This window comes from Bombina bombina, chromosome 1 (assembly GCF_027579735.1).
Source record: "Bombina bombina isolate aBomBom1 chromosome 1, aBomBom1.pri, whole genome shotgun sequence".
NCBI lineage: Eukaryota > Metazoa > Chordata > Amphibia > Anura > Bombinatoridae > Bombina > Bombina bombina.
Genome location: NC_069499.1, coordinates 79,514,678 through 79,538,154, shown reverse-complemented (window position 1 = coordinate 79,538,154; position 23,477 = coordinate 79,514,678). Strand labels below are relative to the sequence as shown.

The 23,477-nt window shown below is 36.3% G+C and overlaps 1 long non-coding RNA gene across 2 annotated transcripts in view; it reads left to right on the top strand.

Moving 5' to 3' along the window:
* The window catches only part of LOC128636295 (uncharacterized), a 39,479-nt gene extending 34,946 nt beyond the window's left edge, over nt 1–4,533 (top strand). For both annotated transcript variants that reach the window (XR_008398690.1, XR_008398689.1), the window contains exon 2: nt 4,083–4,533. This is a non-coding gene — a long non-coding RNA (uncharacterized LOC128636295). The remainder of the gene's footprint in view (nt 1–4,082) is intronic.
* Nucleotides 4,534–23,477: the final 18,944 nt, after the last annotated feature.

The window sequence follows — 23,477 nt, the reverse complement described above, 5'->3', positions numbered from 1 at the left end:
TATTTTATAGCTAATATCATATTAAGCCAGTCATTTGTATGGGATACAGGCAAACAAGAGAACACACATAAAACATATCAAAGTATGGGTAATCGTGCAACTGAATATTTGAAACTTACAAGACACAACAATGGAAAAATACAGCATTAAGTGTGAACATTTCCTTTTAATATTCATGAAGTGATACTTTTATGGATTAGTGTTTAAAATGAGGGATTAGTGGCCAGCAATATATATACAGGGAGTGCAGAATTATTAGGCAAATGAGTATTTTGACCACATCATCCTCTTTATGCATGTTGTCTTACTCCAAGCTGTATAGGCTCGAAAGCCTACTACCAATTAAGCATATTAGGTGATGTGCATCTCTGTAATGAGAAGGGGTGTGGTCTAATGACATCAACACCCTATATCAGGTGTGCATAATTATTAGGCAACTTCCTTTCCTTTGGCAAAATGGGTCAAAAGAAGGACTTGACAGGCTCAAAAAAGTCAAAAATAGTGAGATATCTTGCAGAGGGATGCAGCACTCTTAAATTGCACAGCTTCTGAAGCGTGATCATCGAACAATCAAGCGTTTCATTCAAAATAGTCAACAGGGTCGCAAGAAGCGTGTGGAAAAACCAAGGCGCAAAATAACTGCCCATGAACTGAGAAAAGTCAAGCGTGCAGCTGCCAAGATGCCACTTGCCACCAGTTTGGCCATATTTCAGAGCTGCAACATCACTGGAGTGCCCAAAAGCACAAGGTGTGCAATACTCAGAGACATGGCCAAGGTAAGAAAGGCTAAAAGTCGACCACCACTGAACAAGACACACAAGCTGAAACGTCAAGACTGGGCCAAGAAATATCTCAAGACTGATTTTTCTAAGGTTTTATGGACTGATGAAAGGAGAGTGAGTCTTGATGGGCCAGATGGATGGGCCCGTGGCTGGATTGGTAAAGGGCAGAGAGCTCCAGTCCGACTCAGACGCCAGCAAGGTGGAGGTGGAGTACTGGTTTGGGCTTGTATCATCAAAGATGAGCTTGTGGGGCCTTTTCGGGTTGAGGATGGAGTCAAGCTCAACTCCCAGTCCTACTGCCAGTTTCTGGAAGACACCTTCTTCAAGCAGTGGTACAGGAAGAAGTCTGCATCCTTCAAGAAAAACATGATTTTCATGCAGGACAATGCTCCATCACACGCGTCCAAGTACTCCACAGCGTGGCTGGCAAGAAAGGGTATAAAAGAAGAAAATCTAATGACATGGCCTCCTTGTTCACCTGATCTGAACCCCATTGAGAACCTGTGGTCCATCATCAAATGTGAGATTTACAAGGAGGGAAAACAGTACACCTCTCTGAACAGTGTCTGGGAGGCTGTGGTTGCTGCTGCACGCAATGTTGATGGTGAACAGATCAAAACACTGACAGAATCCATGGATGGCAGGCTTTTGAGTGTCCTTGCAAAGAAAGGTGGCTATATTGGTCACTGATTTGTTTTTGTTTTGTTTTTGAATGTCAGAAATGTATATTTGTGAATGTTGAGATGTTATATTGGTTTCACTGGTAAAAATAAATCATTGAAATGGGTATATATTTGTTTTTTGTTAAGTTGCCTAATAATTATGCACAGTAATAGTCACCTGCACACACAGATATCCCCCTAAAATAGCTAAAACTAAAAACAAACTAAAAACTACTTCCAAAAATATTCAGCTTTGATATTAATGAGTTTTTTGGGTTCATTGAGAACATGGTTGTTGTTCAATAATAAAATTAATCCTCAAAAATACAACTTGCCTAATAATTCTGCACTCCCTGTATATATATATATATTTATATATTCAGGACTTGAAATTTCCAGTGGTCCCGGACGACTTAGAAATTGCAGTGGATGACTTAGAAATTTTAATATCTCCTGTCTTTAACATTGAGTGGACTACTAACTATTTCTCTCTGGGCTAGTAGCTTTTAACCCATGACTTGTAAACTATAGTGATATTTTTCCACCCCTATATATATATATATATATATATATATATATATATATATATATACTGTATATATATATATATATATATGTGTGTATATATATATATATATATATATATTAACTCCCCATGAAACCTCATTAGCACGGTCTGATATATGTGCTTCCTACGTCCTAAGTATCTGTTGTCAATTTGTTGAAAATCTCACAGACGTTTGCTTTGTGTCAGAGCTGCAAATTTTAAACCTCACCAAAGAAGCAGTAGAAGAACTGTCGCGTTTTGACTAGTAATGGCATTTATTAGTATGACCATTGTGCCATGTTCTTGTCTTTAGTTAGATATTTACAAAATACTGAACAAATGAGGCAGAAGCAGATACTCAAAACTAAGCTATGTTAGATATACAAAGACGTTTGTTCTGTTTATCTTCTGTTTTTGTACTTGTATATCCCCTTTATTTGATCTAACTAATTTACTAATAAGCTAATATATTTAAAATGTAATTTAAATGCATCAGCTGTATTTTTACATATAAATTTACGCATCAAATTGCCTTCTGTCTCGCATTAAAGTTTTAGCAATGAAATACCACTATAGCTGGCACTTGCGTTCTAATGCCACATCTACAGGAAAATGTAAACCTAATACAAAAGAAAGAGAAAGTCTGGGCTGTTGCTATTAACTAAGTTCTATTAATACAGAATATGTGTATTAAACTTAGTTCTTCCAACTATGGGTCATGACGTTGGAGTAAATTTATTAAATGGCGAATCATGTCCGCTTAACATCGCTGTCGGCATTTAAAATTGCACAAGCATTTCTAATAAAAAAATACAATCGGGATGATTGACACCCTCTGCTAGCGGCTGATTAGCCGCTGGTGAGCAGGGGGGCTCACCGGCGGCTAATTAGCCACTAGCAGGGGGTGTCAATCATCCCAATTGTATCGTATTGGGATGATTTCAGTCCGCCACGTAAAAGTGGTTGTTCCCTGTTTTTAAGTATGTAAAGGTGATGCATTCATTGCAAAAGGACTAACAAAAAATCGTAATGTAAAAATCACATAAAACCAATAAAATATTGAAATAATTGCAGTAAAACATTGTGGGCCAGATTACAAGTGGAGCAGTATTTAACTCTCCCGCTCAAGTAACTCTGCTAGAAGTAAGTAAGCTTTTTGCCTGCCTCGGGTAGCACTCGTATTACAAGTTGAAATTAAACTGTAAAAATACAAACGAAGAACAGAGCGCATCCCACTCTAAGAGTAATATTGTTTAATTAGAACACAAGTAAAAGCGCAAAAAATCGCACGTACAAAATGTTAGATAATAACAGGCACAATCACCACATCACAAAGTTCTTAACCGGTTACGGTGGGTCTGCAATCCGTCACCCTGTCCTTGCGCTCATCTGAGGGATTTCCGGAAACTCCTTTATGTAATGAACCATAGGGCTAATTTTGTTCTCAATGTCAGTACATATATCCTCTTATTTATTTCTATATATATTTATTTATATATAGACTTTTTCTTCCAATATGAGATTGTTTCTTTTTCTTGTTTGTTCTCTCCAAATAGATTCCATTCATGAATTCATATATACCGGTGGTCCCCATTGTATAATACATTTTTATATTTCGACATACTAACAGTGATTACACTTGATTTTAATACATATGTACGTTTTAGGTCTAATGGGTAACCTGAGGTAACTTATATATAAGCCCCGGTACTATAGGGGTTTCTAAATCTTGTAGTGTTTCCTTCTATTACATGGAAGTATTGTAATCATTCCTTCACATGCTGGTTTTGTTGTTGCTCGTTTTTATTGTTAGTTTTTATTGTTAGCTGTTACAAGTTTAATTTTTTTTTAGAGGATAGGCTATTACTATCAATGTACAAATATCCTAACATAGTATCCAAGCCCTGTGCTATTTGTTTAAAATTTGATGGTCTAAATTCACTATTAAATTAAATTTTATTCGGAGTATAGATCTAATGTACGGTTATCCATGTGTGTATGTATTACCTGTACTAAATGAATTTCCGATGAAATGTTTAATATATTTTTTGTGTATATTTTAAATTTGTTTTATATGTGTGTTTTATGTAGCTACAGTGCTGATGCGGACTGTCTGTGTACTATACACCAATTAGCCAATCCCGGGACCCCTAATGAACTGGAGCCAATGACGTTCCGCTATGTGTTGGAGGTGTGTCAAGCCTGGGTCTTTCAAAAAGCATCAGCGGTGTACTTTTTATATCACTCTTGTGAAAGTCAGGACGTTACCTGACGAAACGCGTAGAGACTCTCCTCTTTGCTCTACCACGTCCTTGGTGATACCCGGTTTTTCACGTTGGAGTATCCCCTAGTCCGGCGCAGTTTCCTGTGGAGTTTCCGGAAGTCCCTCAGATGAGCGCAAGGACAGGGTGAAAGATTGCAGACCCACCGTAACCGGTTAAGAACTTTGTGATGTGATGATTGTGCCTGTTATTATCTAACATTTTGTACATGCGATTTTTTGCGCTTTTACTTGTGTTCTAATTAAACAATATTACTCTTAGAGTGGGATGCGCTCTGTTCTTCTTTGTATTTTTACAGTTTGTTCCTAGGAGCAGGAGCACAGCCCTGACATCCTTACAAGAGCAGCACCCAAGCATTCGTCTACAGTTGGGAAGTATTTTTATCTTGTTTCTAATTCAAGCTTCCTACGTTTGATTTTATTTATACATTTACTTTGAGTATTTTACTGTTTACTGCATATATATGTACGCATTGGGTGGAGGTACTCGAATTTCCCATATATTGGTATAAAATATTGAAAGAGCAATTTTTGCTCATTAAAATATCGTCTTAATATACATTTTATGCCAATAAGTGGAAAAGCGCAGCTTTATTGCATGTTTTTTTGTCTTTGAAATTAAACTGTTTTCACTTGCGCACCAACCCAACATACCTATAAAAACCGAACTAAGAATATCACACGCGCGATAACCTATTCCCCATAGAAGTCAATAGAGCAAAAATAGTGGGAAAAAACACCCTACTTGAACGCAAACCCGATCGCATATTCTCAAGTTCAGATTCCAATGTTCTTCACCTAGAAGAATATTTTCTATTTATTCACAAATACATATTTCTATATGTATATGATGTTTTTTTGCACAAATATATATTTCTATCTACATATATAGATGATTATATATAGGTATAGATATATACAGCTATATATAGAAATATCTATATATAGAAATATCATATACATAGAACATATTCTGCTATGTGCAGAACATTGGATTGTGACATATTTACAGTAAATACACAGTACTGTATAGCATTTTATTAAGAATGAATACTGCATAAATATGTTTTTACTTCCAAAGGGCTCCAATGCTTATATATATATATATATATATATATATATATATATATATATATATATATATATATACTGTATATATATATATATATATATATACATGTATTATGTGTGTACACATGTATTTATGTGTTTATATGTGTATATATGTCTGTAAATACATATTTACACATATAAATACATAATTACATATATACATACATATACATATTTAGACATGTACGTATATGTATGTATCTCTAGTTAAAGCTAGTTGAAGCCTTTTCTTTTCAAACACCAGAGACCTCATATATATGAGTACTTATAACTTTTTTGTGCAATGTTTTTTTAAAAAAAATATATATTAGATGGTGTTATTATGAATGTAACTGTACTTTGCAATGTATTTTTGATGTATTTTGTGCCACTTTTTTGTTTCGCCAGTTAACCACAGCTCTGAAGTTGGGCTATCCCTAAGGGCGTTAAATTCAATTGCGCTCATGCGATCGCATTTACATTCCACTTGTAATACGAGCATAAAACCCAACGCGCAATTGTTTAATCATAAAAATCATTTTAAAAAAATTGTAATTTATAAAAAAATTAATAAAAATTAGGATTGAAATTGTGCAAATTTGTAAAGTAGAAATTATAAAAAAAACCACACTGCACAAAACACAGTGAAATTCGTATTTATAAATTAAAAGCATATTATTTTTCTTATTGTTAAATGAGTTTCTCTCCCCTGCTAGTTGGCCGAACAGGGGCATTTCATGGGAGTAGTTGAAATTTCCCATTGAGCCCTGAAGTATTTTTTAAATATTTTCCCCTGTAGATATCTTTTTATTTTCTTGCAAACTAAAATGTGGCAAGATTGTGTCAAAATATGCAAAATACTAACTACCCTAATAGAAAAAATGTATACAAAAATAGAGGCAACTGTAAGACACTGTACACTAAAAGCAGAGAAATCTGATTTGTTATAACTGCAATATTTAAATTTTAAAGTGCTCCAGCTGATCCCTGCTAACTTCGCTCTCCCCAGTGAAGTTTCCCTTTCTAGTGAGCTCCATTACTTTCTATAAGAGACATCTCCCAACTCGCAGGGATAGCCCCATTTTTTATAGATTTCCCTGAGGACACCCCACCCTGTTAGTGTTGACTGGGAAAATCAAGTCTAACCCAGGAATGTAGTAATTAGGTCTCAGGATGCTTAGACTGGGTTAAAGTCCTGCTTTCCTTTTTTGTAGACTGCAAAGTTATCTCTGATCAAATGTTCCAGTGCATTCATTTGAGAAACTAACATTAGCAGCAACTGTATATTCTAAATGACTGTTGAATGTTTGCAGAACATACTGACATTCATTATTGCAAATTAATGTTATATTTGCCTACTTTAAATGTAATATTCTTTTTTTTTTTTTAAAAACTGCATGGGCAGTATACAGAACGTAACATCAGAAGGTTGATTCTCAAAGCATAATTCTTTATTTGAATCTGCGAAATGTAATAACTGAAACAAAGTTAAAAGCAAATGTTAAGGAATATATTTGTTCTACCATTTTCATTTAAAAAAAATTAACATTAAAGGGACACTGAACCCAATTGTTTTCTTTCGTGATTCAGATAGAGCATGACATTTTAAGCAACTTTCTAATTTACTCCTATTATCAATTTTTTTTCTTTCTCTTGATATCTTTATTTGAAATGTAAGAATGTAAGTTTAGATGCCGGCCCATTTTTGGTGAACAACCTGGGTTGTTCTTGCTGATCGGTGGATAAATTCATCCACCAATAAAAAAGTGCTGTCCAGAGTACTGAACCAAAAAAACTTAGATGCCTTCTTTTTTAAATAAAGATAGCAAGAGAACAAAGAACAATTGATAATAGGAGTAAATTAGAAAGTTGCTTAAAATTGCGTGCTCTATCTGAATCATGAAAGAAAAAAATTTGGGTTCAGTGTCCCTTTAACCATCCCTGGTAACAGCCTGTTTGCCAAACCAGTTTTGCATCCAGGCACAACACACTTCTTTACAATTTAGTTGTCTGTTTCATATTATTAACATTGCAAATGTGTAAGAACAAGTAGTAGCAAATGTATGGCAACGGATGCTGAGAACATACCTCTAAAGTTTTGGGACCATAGAATATTAAATATGCAGATTTGACATATGATATTTTGGGCATATATAAAAAGGAATGCTAGGGATATGTGCTTGATCCAAGGTCTAAATGCTTTTTTGTATATATCTTCTTCTTATGAGGACTTGCAACTTGACTTGGACTTGCCTTTCTTGACTCAGGACTTGACTTGTGACTTGCCTGTGTTGACTGAGGACTTGACTTGTGACTTGCCTGTTTTAACTCAGGACTTGATTTGAGACTTGAATGCAAATATTTAAGACTTATTTTTGATTTACAAAACAACAGCTTGATCCAACCTCTGGTATCTTATTAAAAGACCACTAAATACAGTAAAATTTAAATAATTGACAAATACTCAACAAAATGACAATGCAATAGCACTAACTTTGAACTTGAAGGGACAGTAGAATGTTTTCTGGCAAATTTTGTGCAACAGCCATCAGCAAATCACAAAATACAGCCATTCACAAAATAAGTAAACTTCCACCCATATCAACCAATGACTGTGCAACCTCTAAGAGGGTCAGGGTTCAGCATTCTATAGAATCAACTCCAGCTTCTTGGAAGGGGGGTGAAAAATACCATAATAAACTATGCATTTATTAAAACCTTGGGCCAGATTACGAGTGGAGCGCTAACATTTATGCGCGAGCGATACGGGGCTTATTGCGGGTGTTTGCATGTGTCAGGTATTTCACTCATATTACAAGTTGAAAGTAAATGCGATCGCTTGAGCGCAATAGCTAGAATGCTTACCGTGCCCTCAGAGCTCTAGAGATGTATATATAAATATATATATGTCTATATACTGTATGTGTTCATATGTATTTATGTATTTAAATGTGTATATATGTATCTACAGACATGTAGACTAATATAGACACATAAATACATTTGTACACACATAAAGGGGCCAATTTATGAAAGTGTGAACGGACATCATCCGCTGTAGCGATCATGTCCGCCGCACATCGATAAATGCAGACAGCGTATGCTGTCGGCATTTATCATAGCACAAGCATTTCTCGTGAACTGCTTGTGCAATACGGCCCCCTGCAGAATTGATATCCGCTAGCAGGGGGTGTCAATCAACCCGATCATATGCGATCTTGCGGTTTGCTGTTCCCAGCCTCAGAGCAGGCGGAAGAGTTAAGGAGCAGCGGTCTTAAGACTGCTGCTTCGTAACTCCTGTTTCCGGCGAGCCTGAAGGCTCGCGCAGAAACAGGTGTATATGGCCCCATTCGGGCTGTGATAAATCGGCCCCATAGACATTTATATGAATGCATTGGAGCCCTTTGCAGTTAAAGGGATAATGAGCAGGCAGTTTTAAGCAACTTTCTAATTTACTCTTATTATCAATTTTTCTTCGTACTCTCGCTATCTTTATTTAGAAAGACGGACTTTAAAGCTAAGGAGCCGGCCCATTTTAGGTTATATAGGTATAAATATATATATATATGTATATATGTACTTTTTTGCTCCATTGACTTCTATAGGGGAATAGGTTATTGCACGCACAATATTCTAACTTCAGCTTTATGTGCACGTCGGGTTAGCGTGCGAGCAAAAACAGTTTACTTTAAACTCATAATACGAGCGCAACCTGACGAGTGCAGAGAGCTTACTTCTAGCGCAGTGAACGCTCAAGGGTAGCGTTAAATAATGTTCCACTTGTAATCCAGCCCTTTATGGGGAAATTTATTTTTGAGTTTTTAATAGCAAAATGAGCATCAATAAATTCCTATCGAATATGACACCCTCATTTCTGTCTTGGTCGCCATTTCTATTTTAAATTATTTTTATTTTTTAACATTTTTGGTGTTCCATTTAAAGGGATATGAAACTCAAAATTATTTTTGTGATTCAGACAGAAAATTCAGTTTTAAAAAAGTTTCCAATTTTCTTCTATTACCAAATTTGCTTTGTTCTCAATATATTCTTTGTTAAATAGATGCCTAGGTAGGGGTCTGGAACACACATGGCAGGAAATAGTGCTGCCATCTATTGATCTTGCAAATGCATAACATTGTTGCTGCCATATAGTGCTTCAGAAATGAGCAGGCGCCTAATCTTACGTCACTGCTTTTCAACAAAAGATACCAAGAGAACAAAGAAAGACTGATAATAGAATTAAATTAGAAAGTTGTTTAAAATTACATGCCGTATCAGAATCACAAAAGAAAAACATTGGGTTTCCTATCCCATATAATAATAGTCACTCTTCACTGAAATGTAAAAATAATTCTGCGAACATATAACATATTAGGGCGTCACGCTGAATTATCATCACTCAGTTCAATTAGATCCATCTAACAGAAGCAAGAGGTGGATTGTCACAAATACTTGCTCCCTAGAACATACATCTGTATCTTTAAATTTTATTTTTATTTGCCTGGCAGTCATTGCGCTCACATTAACCCCTGAGCTGGAATCATCTTGCAAAGTATTGGTTTAATACCTCCTGTTTACAAATTACATTTAAAGCCCTTTAAAGTTAAGATCTAACTACCTATTTAAGATGCTGAAATGAATCCACGCATTAAACAGTGACCTTCACCTTCGCGTAAGTCGCATTTAATTCCCATTCGCTATTTGCTGTTATTGGTCTGTGAATAATTCTGGCCCTTTACAGTAGATTTAAATTAGTAACAGAGATAAGGAGGGTGATTTTTATATCATTAATTTAACTTTAATTAGCTGAATTTGTTAGAGTACATGTAACAAAACAGAGATATTTGTGTCACAGAGTCATATCATTGCTGCACCAGTAGACAGAATTCATTTTAAATCCCTGTATAAAAAGAATGCAACTGTCTCCCTGATGCAGAAAAGCACTTTTACGTTTAAAACGTAGCTGTCCTGCTCCTGTCTGCATCAAATCTGCCGTTCTTCCTTGGGGATTACTAATCTAACCACCTCTGTGCAGACTTGACAGGACGAGAAAAGTCATCTCGTGTTAATAATAATTCAAGCTAATCACACATTTATGAAAGAAAATAAGAGAAGGCAATTAACCCTATTTTCCCTGCTTTAGCTGACAAGCCAATTGAAATGGCTAGATGGAGGAATAAGATGTTTCTTTTCTTTTTATAGGGACTAATATTTTACTGAGGTGTGTGGTATTGATGCATAAGTGAAGTTTATTAATTACAACATAATATCTGGCAACCATGGGTGCGATCACATATACGGCGCAGGTTTCGGCGCAAGTGTGGGAACCCGCTTCGCCCGTAATTTCACCTCGCACATCGGGGTATTACATAAACCCCACCGGCAGTTCATAAAGTGCCGTAAGTCGGATAAACTAGCGATGTCCAGAAATGAGCGTAACTACAAATTTCTGAAGTCGCTAGTGACTTACGGCACTTTAGAAACTGCCGGCGCCTAAGAAAAGTAAAGAAAATAACAAATCTCCCGTAAAAGTCTAACACGCCTCATAAAAAATAAGACCGACACGTAAAACCCCTATATCCGCAATCCCCCCTCTCATTACTAATATTAAATGTATTAACCCCTAGACCGACAACTCCCCACAACGCAATTAACCTATTCAAGTATTAACCCCCAAACCACCATAGCCCACATAGCCTATTAAATGTATTAAGCCCTAATCTGCCGCCACCAACGTCGCCGCCAATATAATAGAGTTATTAACCCCTAAACCTAAGTCTAACACTAACCCTAACAGCCCCCTAACTTAAATATTATTTAAATAAATCTAAATAAAATTACTATTATTAACTCAATTATTCCTATTTAAAACTAAATACTTACCTATAAAATAAACCCTAAGATAGCTACAATATAATTAATAATTACATTGTAGCTATTTTAGGATTTATTTTTATTTTACAGGCAACTTTGTATTTATTTTAACTAGGTACAATAGTTATTAAATAGTTATTAACTATTTAATAACTACCTAGTTAAAATAAATACAAATTTACCTGCAAAAGAAATCCTAACCTAAGTTACAATTACACCTAACACTACACTATCATTAAATAAATTAAATTAATTTACTACAATTACCTAAAATTAAATACTATTAAATAAAATAAAATAAAGTACAGAAAAACCCCACTAAATTACAGAAAATAAAAAAATTACAAGTTTAAACTAATTACACCTAATCTAAGCCCACTAATAAAATAAAAAAAGACCCCCAAAATAATAAAATTCCCTACCCTATACTAAATTACAAATAGCCCTTAAAAGGGCTTTTTGTGGGGCATTGCTCCAAAGTAATCAGCTCTTTTACCTGTAAAAAAATAAATACAACCCCCCCCCAACATTAAAACCCACCACCCACACACCCAACCTTACTCTAAAACCCACCCAATCCCCCCTTAAAAAAACCTAACACTACCCCCTTGAAGATCTCCTTACCTTGAGCCGTCTTCACCCAGCCGGGCACAAGTGGACGTCCAGAGGGGCAGAAGTCTTCATCCGATCTGGCCAGAAGAGGACATCCAGACCGGCAGAAGTCTTCATCCAGGCGGCATCTTCTATCCTCTTCCATCCGGAGCGGAGCAGGTCCATCTTGAAGACATCCGACGCAGAGCATCCTCTTCCATCCGACCGCGACTGAAGAATGAAGGTTCCTTTAAATGACATCATCCAAGATGGCGTCCCTTCAATTCCGATTGGCTGATAGAATTCTATCAGCCAATCAGAATTAAGGTAGGAAAAATCCTATTGGCTGATGCAATCAGCCAATAGGATTGAGCTTGCATTCTATTGGCTGACTGGAACAGCCAATAGAATGTGAGGTCAATCCTATTGGCTGATTGGATCAGCCAATCGGATTGAACTTCAATCCGATTCAGCCAATAGGATTTTTCCTACTTTAATTCCGATTGGCTGATAGAATTCTATCAGCCAATCGGAATTGAAGGGACGCCATCTTGGATGACGTCATTTAAAGGAACCTTCATTCTTCAGTCCACTTGTGCCCGGCTGGGTGAAGACAGCTCAAGGTAGGGAGATCTTCAAGGGGGTAGTGTTAGGTTTTTTTAAGGGGGGATTGGGTGGGTTTTAGAGTAGGATTGGGTGTGTAGGTGGTGGGTTTTAATGTTGGGGGGGTTGTATTTATTCTCTTACAGGTAAAAGAGCTGATTACTTTTGGGGCAATGCCCCGCAAAAAGCCCTTTTAATTTAGTATAGGGTAAGGAATTTTATTATTTTGGGGGGCTTTTTTATTTTATTAGGGGGCTAAGATTAGGTGTAATTAGGTTAAACTTCTTGTAATTTTTTTTTATTTTCTGTAATTTAGTGTTTGTATGTTTTTGTACTTTATTTTATTTTATTGTATTTAATTTTAGGTAATTGTAGTTAATTAATTTAATTTATTTAATGATAGTGTAGTGTTAGGTGTAATTGTAACTTAGGTTAGGGTTTATTTTACAGGTAAATTTGAATTTATTTTAACTAGGTAGCTATTAAATAGTTAATAACTATTTAATAACTATTGTACCTAGTTAAAATAAATACAAAGTTGCCTGTAAAATAAAAATAAATCCTAAAATAGCTACAATGTAATTATTAATTATATTGTAGCTATCTTAGGGTTTATTTTATAGGTAAGTATTTAGTTTTAAATAGGAATAATTGAGTTAATAATAGTAAATTTATTTTAATAGTATATATTTATTATTTAAATAATATTTAAGTTAGGGGGGTGTTAGGGTTAGGGTTAGACTAAGTTTTAGGGGTTAATAACTTTATTATAGTGGCGGCGACGTTGGCGGTGGTAGATTAAAGGTTAATACATTTAATAGGCTATGTGGGCTATGGCGGTTTAGGGGTTAATAGTTGCGGTGGGGGATTGCGGTTGACAGGTAGATAGACATTGCGCATGCGTTAGGTGTTAGTTTATTTTTGCAGGCATTTTCGAGAGTTACGGTGCTCCCATACTCAGCACAAGGCCTGCTACGGCTGCCTTTTATGGCGAGGTAAAAACGGAGTAAGATTTCTCCATTTTCGCCACGTAAGGCCTTGCGCTGGATATTGGATACCAATTTACGACGCGGTCCCATGTTAGCCTATGGGAGTAATAATTGCGAGCGATGGGTGAAATATACGCGCGTAACTTGTATGCTACGCCGTATATGTAATACCAAAATTGCGTAAAAAAACTGGCGTCGCTGGCTTTTGTGGGCGACGCTGCATATGTAATGGGGCCCGAGTAGCAGTGTTCTATACCAGTGTTTCTCAACTGCGGTCCTCAAGTACTGCCAACAATGCCATTATAGATGAACCAGGGCACAGGTGAAGTAATCAGCTGATCAGTAACCATGGTTACTAACTTGCACTCACCCATCAGCTGATTTTTTAACCTGTGCGGGCTGCGGTTGAGAAACAATGTTCTATACTACCATACTCATATGCAATATTAGAACCCATACTGTAGTGGGAAATTTTATTGGGGTAATATTGCCCCTGGCGATGAGTATAAATGGTACCCCAGCAGAGCTATAATACCATAACTCCCAACCATTCCGGATTTTGTGGGACTGTCCTGCATTAAGAGGTCTGCATGCTGTCACTCCCATAGCATTTACAGAGATGGAACTGGCACTGCCAATGATACCCACCTCTGCCAAACCGTGCCCACCACACACATGCCTCTACATTCCTTCCGTTGCAGCTCTGCCCACAAAATAATGGTACAACCCCAGTACTGTAAAGTATCCAGGAAATGTTACTAATCAGGCAACATGTATTATAATTATCTTTTGAAGTAAAGAAGACTAAGGGACATTGTAGAGTTAAAAATAAAATGCATTTAAATATTTAATATTAAATTTACTATGTGTCCCTTAAAAAAGTAGTCAACTCCTTGAACACCTTACTACCCTTAGTGTAGTATACCCTTGGTAGCTATGTGTTTGACCAACAAAATGAAAATAAACACATAGGTAAAATACCACTCTAAAGCTACAATGAACTGTGAACTGTTGATCTTGGACAGGACGTGGTGACCCTTCAACAGTGTTACACTGTATGTATATAGCTGCCAATTACTCAGTGCCCTGTTTAGGAATAGCTAATGCAACTATGGGTTACAAAATTGTGTCCAATATTCTTTGACCCTTGTTTTACCTAACTTATCTAGCCCATAATTGGCAAATACATGAAATCGTCTCTATATGTGGTTATAAGACAATTAGGGATTTACTTTGTTTATATTCTGGAACCAAGCTTGCAGGATATGGGAAATATGCAGATGTCAAGAACAAGGCCAAGGTTGATGCCGGATGGATCAAACCAGATATTATTTTATTTCAAATAAGTAGTCTAAAGACAGGCTCAAGTTTAACACCAGGGTATCTGTCAGAAACCAAACGTCACAGCAAAGGGAACAGACAGATGAGTAGTCAGAACTCAGAAGTTCTGTTCCAACGATCAGAGAAGCCAGTATTTTAGTCCTTAGATCAGGGTTCAGGCAGGGATGAAGCTTGAGGAACAAGTCAGAACATAAGTAGGGGTCAGAAAAAGGAAAACAATGCAGAGACAAAAACACCAGGACTTCCATAACAATAACCAAGTTCCAGACTGGCAGGGGCCTTTTACCTTCACTATAGGTCTTGGTGCCAAAACTACTGAAGGGTAATGTCTGAAACCCAGGCCACAAATAGTGCTACCTTTAGCGCAGGTATCACAGTCAGATATGTGCGCTAATCTTAAAGCTCCCCTCCAGAATCTATTCAGGCAACGGAATGTCCATAGTGCACCCTGCCCTAACTCTAGCAATAAACCTATTGTCTTCGGTGCAGATCTTAGCTCTGTCTATGCTAATAACCCTGACAGTGATACCCTGGATTCAGTAAAACGCCCTGGATTAGCGAGGCCCCTATCACACTACGGTAAGCGGAAAAGGACCTTACAGCAGTTAAAAACAATTACAACCCTAAACAAGTTTGGAAACATGCTTAAAACACAATATAATATAAGTGCAAAAATTCTCATGTATATTTTGTTATGTGGTTAAAACAATTACAACTGCATCAGCTTTGGAAATATATTTGAAACATGGTTAAAGGGACAGTAAACCTAGGTAATTCTGCTCTATGTGGGTAAAGCTGTCAACTGCTTTACCCAGTGCAAGAGTTTAGTTCAACTGTGATTGGGCGTGCTGTAATTAGATATCAATCCTGTGACACTTTTTTGGAAAAAAAACTGCGGAGTACAAGAGGACAACAATGAAGGTAAGTTAAAAGGACAGTAAATTAATAATTAGATATTCATGATTTCCTGTTTTTATTCATTTTTTCAAGGTCTTAAATGGACATTAAACCCAATTTTTTTTCTTTCATGATTCAGATAGAGAATACCATTTTAAACAACTTTTTAATTTACTTATATAATCTAATTTGCTTCATTCTCTTGATATTCTTTCCTGAAAAGCATATCTAGATATGTTCAGTAGCTTCTGATTGGTGGGTGCACATATTTGCCTTATGTGATTGGCTCACGGATGTGCATTGCTATTTCTTTAACAAAAGATATCAAAAGAATGAAGCAAATTAGATAATAGCAGTAAATCGGAATGTTGTTTAAAATTGTATTCTCTGTCTGACTCATGAAAGAAAATTTTTGGGTTTAATGTCCCTTTAAATGCATTTTGGTGATGCCTGTTTCCTTGACAGCGAATCTCCTTCTCTGCAATGAGAAATTAGATGAGTTTCCATTGATTCAGCTCAAATCACAACTTTTTCTTGAAATATCCCTGTAGTTTCACAAATGGGTTCTATTGAAAATAAACAAATAATTTTCAGGTAATAGGTAGAGCACTTTATTATTGGATTATGATGTCCCGTTAAGGGGTGATGTTATAACTAATAAACCTAGTTTTTTTTATTTGGCAGTTTGTATAGCAAACAAATCTTGCTATTCAGGGCATGGATCCGAGGCAGGAGTAGGAATTCATGCCAAGTATATGATACAATTTATTTGCATGTTTAGCACAGTGGAAATCACAAAGAAGGCTGTGCTGTTGTAGTTCTGTGCAGAATATTTGTACACAGTGTTTAATCAGATATGCTCTAACAATAATATATAAGCACAAACTCAACAATCCTATCTCAGATTATGGAGTGACACCAATGGTATTCAGTTGTCTTAGCCAAAAGGTTGTGTGGTGTAATTTAATATCTCTCTTTATTTGGGAGAAAGAAATTCATATTTTGCTAGCATGGTGTGTTTTGCTCTATTTATTGTTTTTGCATGCTTTTTGCTACTTTTAGTTTATTGATGTAAATCATCGGGTTAAATTGGGTGAGATTGTAAAGTTAAAGAGGTATATGCTAATGCTATAGTAACAGTGCAGCGCCCTTAAAGGAACATGAAATCCTAAATGTTTCTTTCATGATTCAGATAGAGAATACCATTTTAAACAACTTTCCAATTTACTTCTATTATTTCATTTCCTTATCTTGTTATCCTTTGCTGAAAGGTTTATCTAGGCAAGCTCAGCAGCAGTAGAGAACCTAGGTTCTAGCTGCTGATTGGTGGTTGCATATATATATCAATTGTGATTGGCTCATTCATGAGTTCAGTTACAAACCATGGGAGAGATTACATATGCGGCACATGCTTCACCGCAACTGCTGAAACCCACACCGCCCGTAATTTCACCTTGCACATCGGGGTATTACATAACCCCGCCGGCAGTTCATAAAATGCCATAAGTCAGATAAACTAGCGATGTCCCGAAATGAGTGTAAATACTAATTTCTGGAGTCACCAGTGACTTACGGCACTTTAATAAAAAAAAATAAAAAAATATCAAATCTCCCGTAAAAGTCTAACCTGCCTCCCAAAAATAAAGTCGACATGAATGAATAGAACATATTCTGCTATGTGAAGAACATTGGAATGTGAAATATTCAAATTATCATGTCGAGTTAGAACAAAAATGCAATCAGGTTCGGTGCAAGAAGGGTGCTTTTGTTTGCTCCATCGACTTCTATGGGGGAATAAATTAACACAATGGCAATATTCAAAGTTCAACTTTTTCTGCGCATCAGGTTAGTGCACAAGAAAAACCTTTTTACTTTCAACTTGTAGTACGAGCACTACCCGACACATCCATAAACCTTACTTCTACTGCTCCACTTTATAATCTGGCCCTAAGTTTGCAATAGAATTTTGTCTAAAAAAAACAATGTACACACTGTTCATTAATTAAAAGATACTCTATTACTACAAAATTCCAACTATCATCTGAGCCTTCTGCGACATGTGTATATAGATGTGTATATATGTGTATTCATTTGTTTATTATGTGTACATATGTGTATTCATGTGTTTTTATGTGTTTATTTGTGTGTATATATGTGTATTCATGTGTATTTATGTGTTTATATCTGTACATATGTGTATTCATGTGTTTTTATGTGTATATATGTGTATTCATGTGTATTTATGTGTATATATAGGTGTTTATAAATGTGTATTCATGTGTTTATATGTGTACATGTGTGTATTCATGTGTTGTTATGTGTATATTTGTGTATTCATGTGTATTTATGTGTTTATATGTCTACATATGTGTATTCATGTGTTTTTATGTGTTTATATGTGTATATATGTGTATTCATGTGTATTTATATTTATATATAGGTGTTTATAAATGTGTATTCATGTGTTTATATGTGTACATGTGTGTATTCATGTGTTGTTATGTGTATATTTGTGTATTCATGTGTATTTATGTGTTTATATGTGTATATATGTGTATTCATGTGTATTTATGTGTTTATATGTGTATATATGTGTATTCATGTGTATTTATGTGTTTATATGTGTACATATGTGTATGCATGTGTTTTTATGTGTTTATATTTGTATATATGTGTATTCATGTGTATTTATGTGTTTATATGTGTATATATCTGTATTCATGCGTTTTATGTGTTTATATGTGTATATATGTGTATTTATGTGTTTATATGTGTATATATCTGTATTCATGTGTTTTATGTGTTTATATGTGTATATATGTGTATTTATGTGTTTATATGTGTATATATCTGTATTCATGTGTTTTATGTGTTTATATGTGTATATATGTTGTGAAAATGGTGCAGATAGATTTGCTTGATACAGGGTTGCCACAAATTTTTAATTCGTAAAAAGAGCAATATCTGCAAAGCACAATAAAGTGAAGTGCAATAAAATGAGGTATGCCTGTATATTTAACAGTGGGACCAATGAAACCCTATCCTAAAATGTGTAAACCCTGACTGCTACAGGCTGTTATGAGAAAACTATAATTAATACAACATATATTTATATATATACACTCACAGAGAGACATACAATAGTAAAACAACAAGAACAACAATACAATTAATAAAATAAACAGTGTAGCTAAATTGCAAACTCTCAACCTGAATACATTCATGAAAATAGCCAGGGAGGTACATTAATGAAAACAGGTAACATACACTGGCTGCAGATCAACCACAAGCCAATCATTTCAAAAGCTACTTTCCTTTCCCAACTATCACATGATTAATTCTAACCAATCATGGGTTATCTAAACTGGTGCAGCTTGTTGTAATTATTTGCTCCTGTCATGGTCAAAACCTCCTCCATTTTGCTGTATTTATTAATGTCTTATACATCACAGAACCAGTAGAAAAACTTTAGGAAGTGGGGGACCTTAACTGGGGTATATGAGATTAATATTATATTAAATGAATGGAAGGGAGGGAGGAAATGAAGGAGCTACAACTCTCTTTGTGCTCAGGACATGAAAAATTAAAAATTTAATTTACGAAATAATAATTTTAATAACACATTATCTAATCACACTGACCAAATCTGACAAACCACTGTCCATTTAAGTGATTTTGTCTTGAGCACCATTTTACCAAATTACACAACTATGTGCAACACACTTGAGAAAATACAGGGAGTGCAGAATTATTAGGCAAGTTCTATTTTTGAGGATTAATTTTATTATTGAACAACAACCATGTTCTCAATGAACCCAAAAAACTCATAAATATCAAAGCTGAATAGTTTTGGAAGTAGTTTTTAGTTTGTTTTTAGTTATAGCTATTTTAGGGGGATATCTGTGTGTGCAGGTGACTATTACTGTGCATAATTATTAGGCAACTTAACAAAAAACAAATATATACCCATTTCAATGATTTATTTTTACCAGTGAAACCAATATAACATCTCAACATTCACAAATATACATTTCTGACATTCAAAAACAAAACAAAAACAAATCAGTGACCAATATAGCCACCTTTCTTTGCAAGGACACTCAAAAGCCTGCCATCCATGGATTCTGTCAGTGTTTTGATCTGTTCACCATCAACATTGCGTGCAGCAGCAACCACAGCCTCCCAGACACTGTTCAGAGAGGTGTACTGTTTTCCCTCCTTGTAAATCTCACATTTGATGATGGACCACAGGTTCTCAATGGGGTTCAGATCAGGTGAACAAGGAGGCCATGTCATTAGATTTTCTTAATTTTATACCCTTTCTTGCCAGCCACGCTGTGGAGTACTTGGACGCGTGTGATGGAGCATTGTCCTGCATGAAAATCATGTTTTTCTTGAAGGATGCAGACTTCTTCCTGTACTACTGCTTGAAGAAGGTGTCTTCCAGAAACTGGCAGTAGGACTGGGAGTTGAGCTTGACTCCATCCTCAACCCGAAAAGGCCCCACAAGCTCATCTTTGATGATACCAGCCCAAACCAGTACTCCACCTCCACCTTGCTGGCGTCTGAGTCGGACTGGAGCTCTCTGCCCTTTACCAATCCAGCCACGGGCCCATCCATCTGGCCCATCAAGACTCACTCTCATTTCATCAGTCCATAAAACCTTAGAAAAATCAGTCTTGAGATATTTCTTGGCCCAGTCTTGACGTTTCAGCTTGTGTGTCTTGTTCAGTGGTGGTCGTCTTTCAGCCTTTCTTACCTTGGCCATGTCTCTGAGTATTGCACACCTTGTGCTTTTGGGCACTCCAGTGATGTTGCAGCTCTGAAATATGGGCAAACTGGTGGCAAGTGGCATCTTGGCAGCTGCACGCTGACTTTTCTCAGTTCATGGGCAGTTATTTTGCGCCTTGGTTTTTCCACACGGTTCTTGCGACCCTGTTGACTATTTTGAATGAAACGCTTGATTGTTCGATGATCACGCTTCAGAAGCTTTGCAATTTTAAGAGTGCTGCATCCCTCTGCAAGATATCTCACTATTTTTGACTTTTCTGAGCCTGTCAAGTCCTTCTTTTGACCTATTTTGCCAAAGGAAAGGAAGTTGCCTAATAATTATGCACACCTGATATAGGGTGTTGATGTCATTTGACCACACCCCTTCTCATTACAGAGATGCACATCACCTAATATGCTTGGAGTAAAACAACATGCATAAAGAGGATGATGTGGTCAAAATACTCATTTGCCTAATAATTCTGAACTCCCTGTATAGTGAGAGTCATGTATTCACTTGGTAACATAAAATGCCTCACACTACATATGCTTCTGTGCCTCAATTTCACTGACATCAAAAGATCACAACAGCAAAATGTTACATCCTCAGTGTAGAGATAAGTGAAATGTTGGGAACGATCTTGCTGCCCAGAGTGAATATTGCAGAAGTGATGGAAACTTAACTCCTTGGATGCCTGAAAATGCTGAAAGATTTTTAGTAAATTTATTTTGTTTAATTTAAATTATATTTAGAGAATGTAATTTAAAAACTAGCGATCCTGAAATGCTATGTGTTTAACTCACACAAAGGGGTTAAACACAGAATACCACTTGGGAGCCACAGAGAACTGCTGGCCCTGCTGCTGATTCAATCAGTAACGCTAATTGTGCGACCCAGCTTAGACTATAATGGCCCTTAAAATGAGGAGGGAAATCAAGTGACTGTGCCTGCACATGCCAGATGCATATTCCCTTGCAAGTCCGCCTGGATGAAGCCTTCTGCCCTCTGGAGGACCCCTTCTGCCCCGATCGGATGAAGACTTCTTCCGTATGGAGGATCACTTGTGCCCGGCTGGGGGAAGATGGCTCAAGGTAGGGTGATCTTAAGGGGGTTAGTGTTAGGTTTTTTTAAGGGGGGATTGGGTGGGTTTTAGAGTAGGGGTGTGTGGGTGGTGGGTTGTAATGTTGGGGGGGTATTGTATTTTTTTTTTAACAGGTAAAAGAGCTGATTACTTTGGGGCAAAAAGGCCCTTTTAAGGGCCATTTGTAATTTAGTATAGGGTAGGGAATTTTATTATTTTGGGGGGCTTTTTTATTTTATTAGGGGGATTAGATTAGGTTTAATTAGTTTAAAATTCTTGTAATTCTTTTTTATTTTCTGTATTTTAGTGGGTTTTTTCATAATTTAGTTTATTTAATTTAATTGTAATCAATTGTAGGTAGTTAATGTAATTAGTTTAATGATAGTGTAGTGTTAGGTGTAATTGTAACTTAGGTTAGGATTTATTTTACAGGTAATTTTGCACTTATTTTAGCTAGGTAGTTATTAAATAGTTAATAACTATTTAATAACTATTGTACCTAGTTAAAATAAATACAAAGTTGCCTGTAAAATAAATATAAACCCTAAGCTAGCTACAATGTAACTATTAGTTATATTGTAGCTATCTTAGGGTTTATTTTATCGGTAAGTATTTAGTTTTAAATAGGATTAATTTATTTAATTATAGTAAATTTATTTTGTTTAATTTAAATTATATTTAAGTTAGGGGGGGTTAGACTTAGGGTTAGACAGGTTTAGGGGTTAATAAATTTATTATAGTGGAAGTTAGTTAATGATAGGACATGACCACTGAGGACATCTTCTTTTTTAACATAGAACTGCATTACTTTCAAGTAATTCAACTTTTGTGTTTCATGTCATTTTAACCCTATTCCCACTGCTAATGCAAAGAAAGTTTTATTTAGCCTCAATCCTAACCTCAATCCCTAAACTCAATACCCAGGTCTAACACTCCTTTAACCTTGAATTGAATCCCAAGTACAGTGGAGCAAAAAAGTATTTAGTCAGCCACCAATTGTGCAAGTTCTCCCACTTAAGAAGATGAGAGAGGCCTGTAATTTTCATCATAGGAATACCTCAACTATGAGAGACAAAATGTGGAAACAAATCCAGACAATCACATTGTCTGATTTGGAAAGAATTTATTTGCATATTATGGTGGAAAATAAGTATTTGATCACCTACAAACAAGCAAGATTTCTGGCTCTCACAGACCTGTATCTTCTTCTTTAAGAAGCTCCTCTGTTCTCCACTCATTACCTGTATTAATGGCACCTGTTTGAACTTGTTATCAGTATAAAAGACACCTGTCCACAACCTCAAACAGTCACACTCCAAACTCCACTATGGTGAAGACCAAAGAGCTGTCGAAGGACACCAGAAACAAAATTGTAGACCTCCACCAGGCTGGGAAGACTGAATCTGCAATAGGCAAGCAGCTTGGTGTGAAGAAATCAACTGTGGGAGCAATAATTAGAAAATGGAAGACATACAAGACCACTGATAATCTCCCTCGATCTGGGGCTCCACGCAAGATCTCACCCCGTGAGGTCAAAATGATGACAAGAGCGGTGAGCAAACATCCCAGAACCACACGAGGGGACCTAGTGAATGACTTGCAGAGAGCTGGGACCAACGTAACAAAGGCTACCATCAGTAACACACTACGCTGCCAGGGACTCAGATCCTACAGTGCCAGACGTGTCCCCCTGCTTAAGCCAGTACATGTCCGGGCCCGTCTGAAGTATGCTAGAGAGCATTTGGATGATCCAGAAGCGGATTGGGAGAATGTCATATGGTCAGATGAAACCAAAGTAGAACTGTTTGGTAGAAACACAACTCGTCGTGTTTGGAAGAGAGAGAATGCTAAGTTGCAACCAAAGAACACCATACCTACTGTGAAGCATGACGGTGGCAACATCATGCTTTGGGGCTATTTCTCTGCAAAGGGAACAGGGAGACTGATCCGTGTACATGAAAGAATG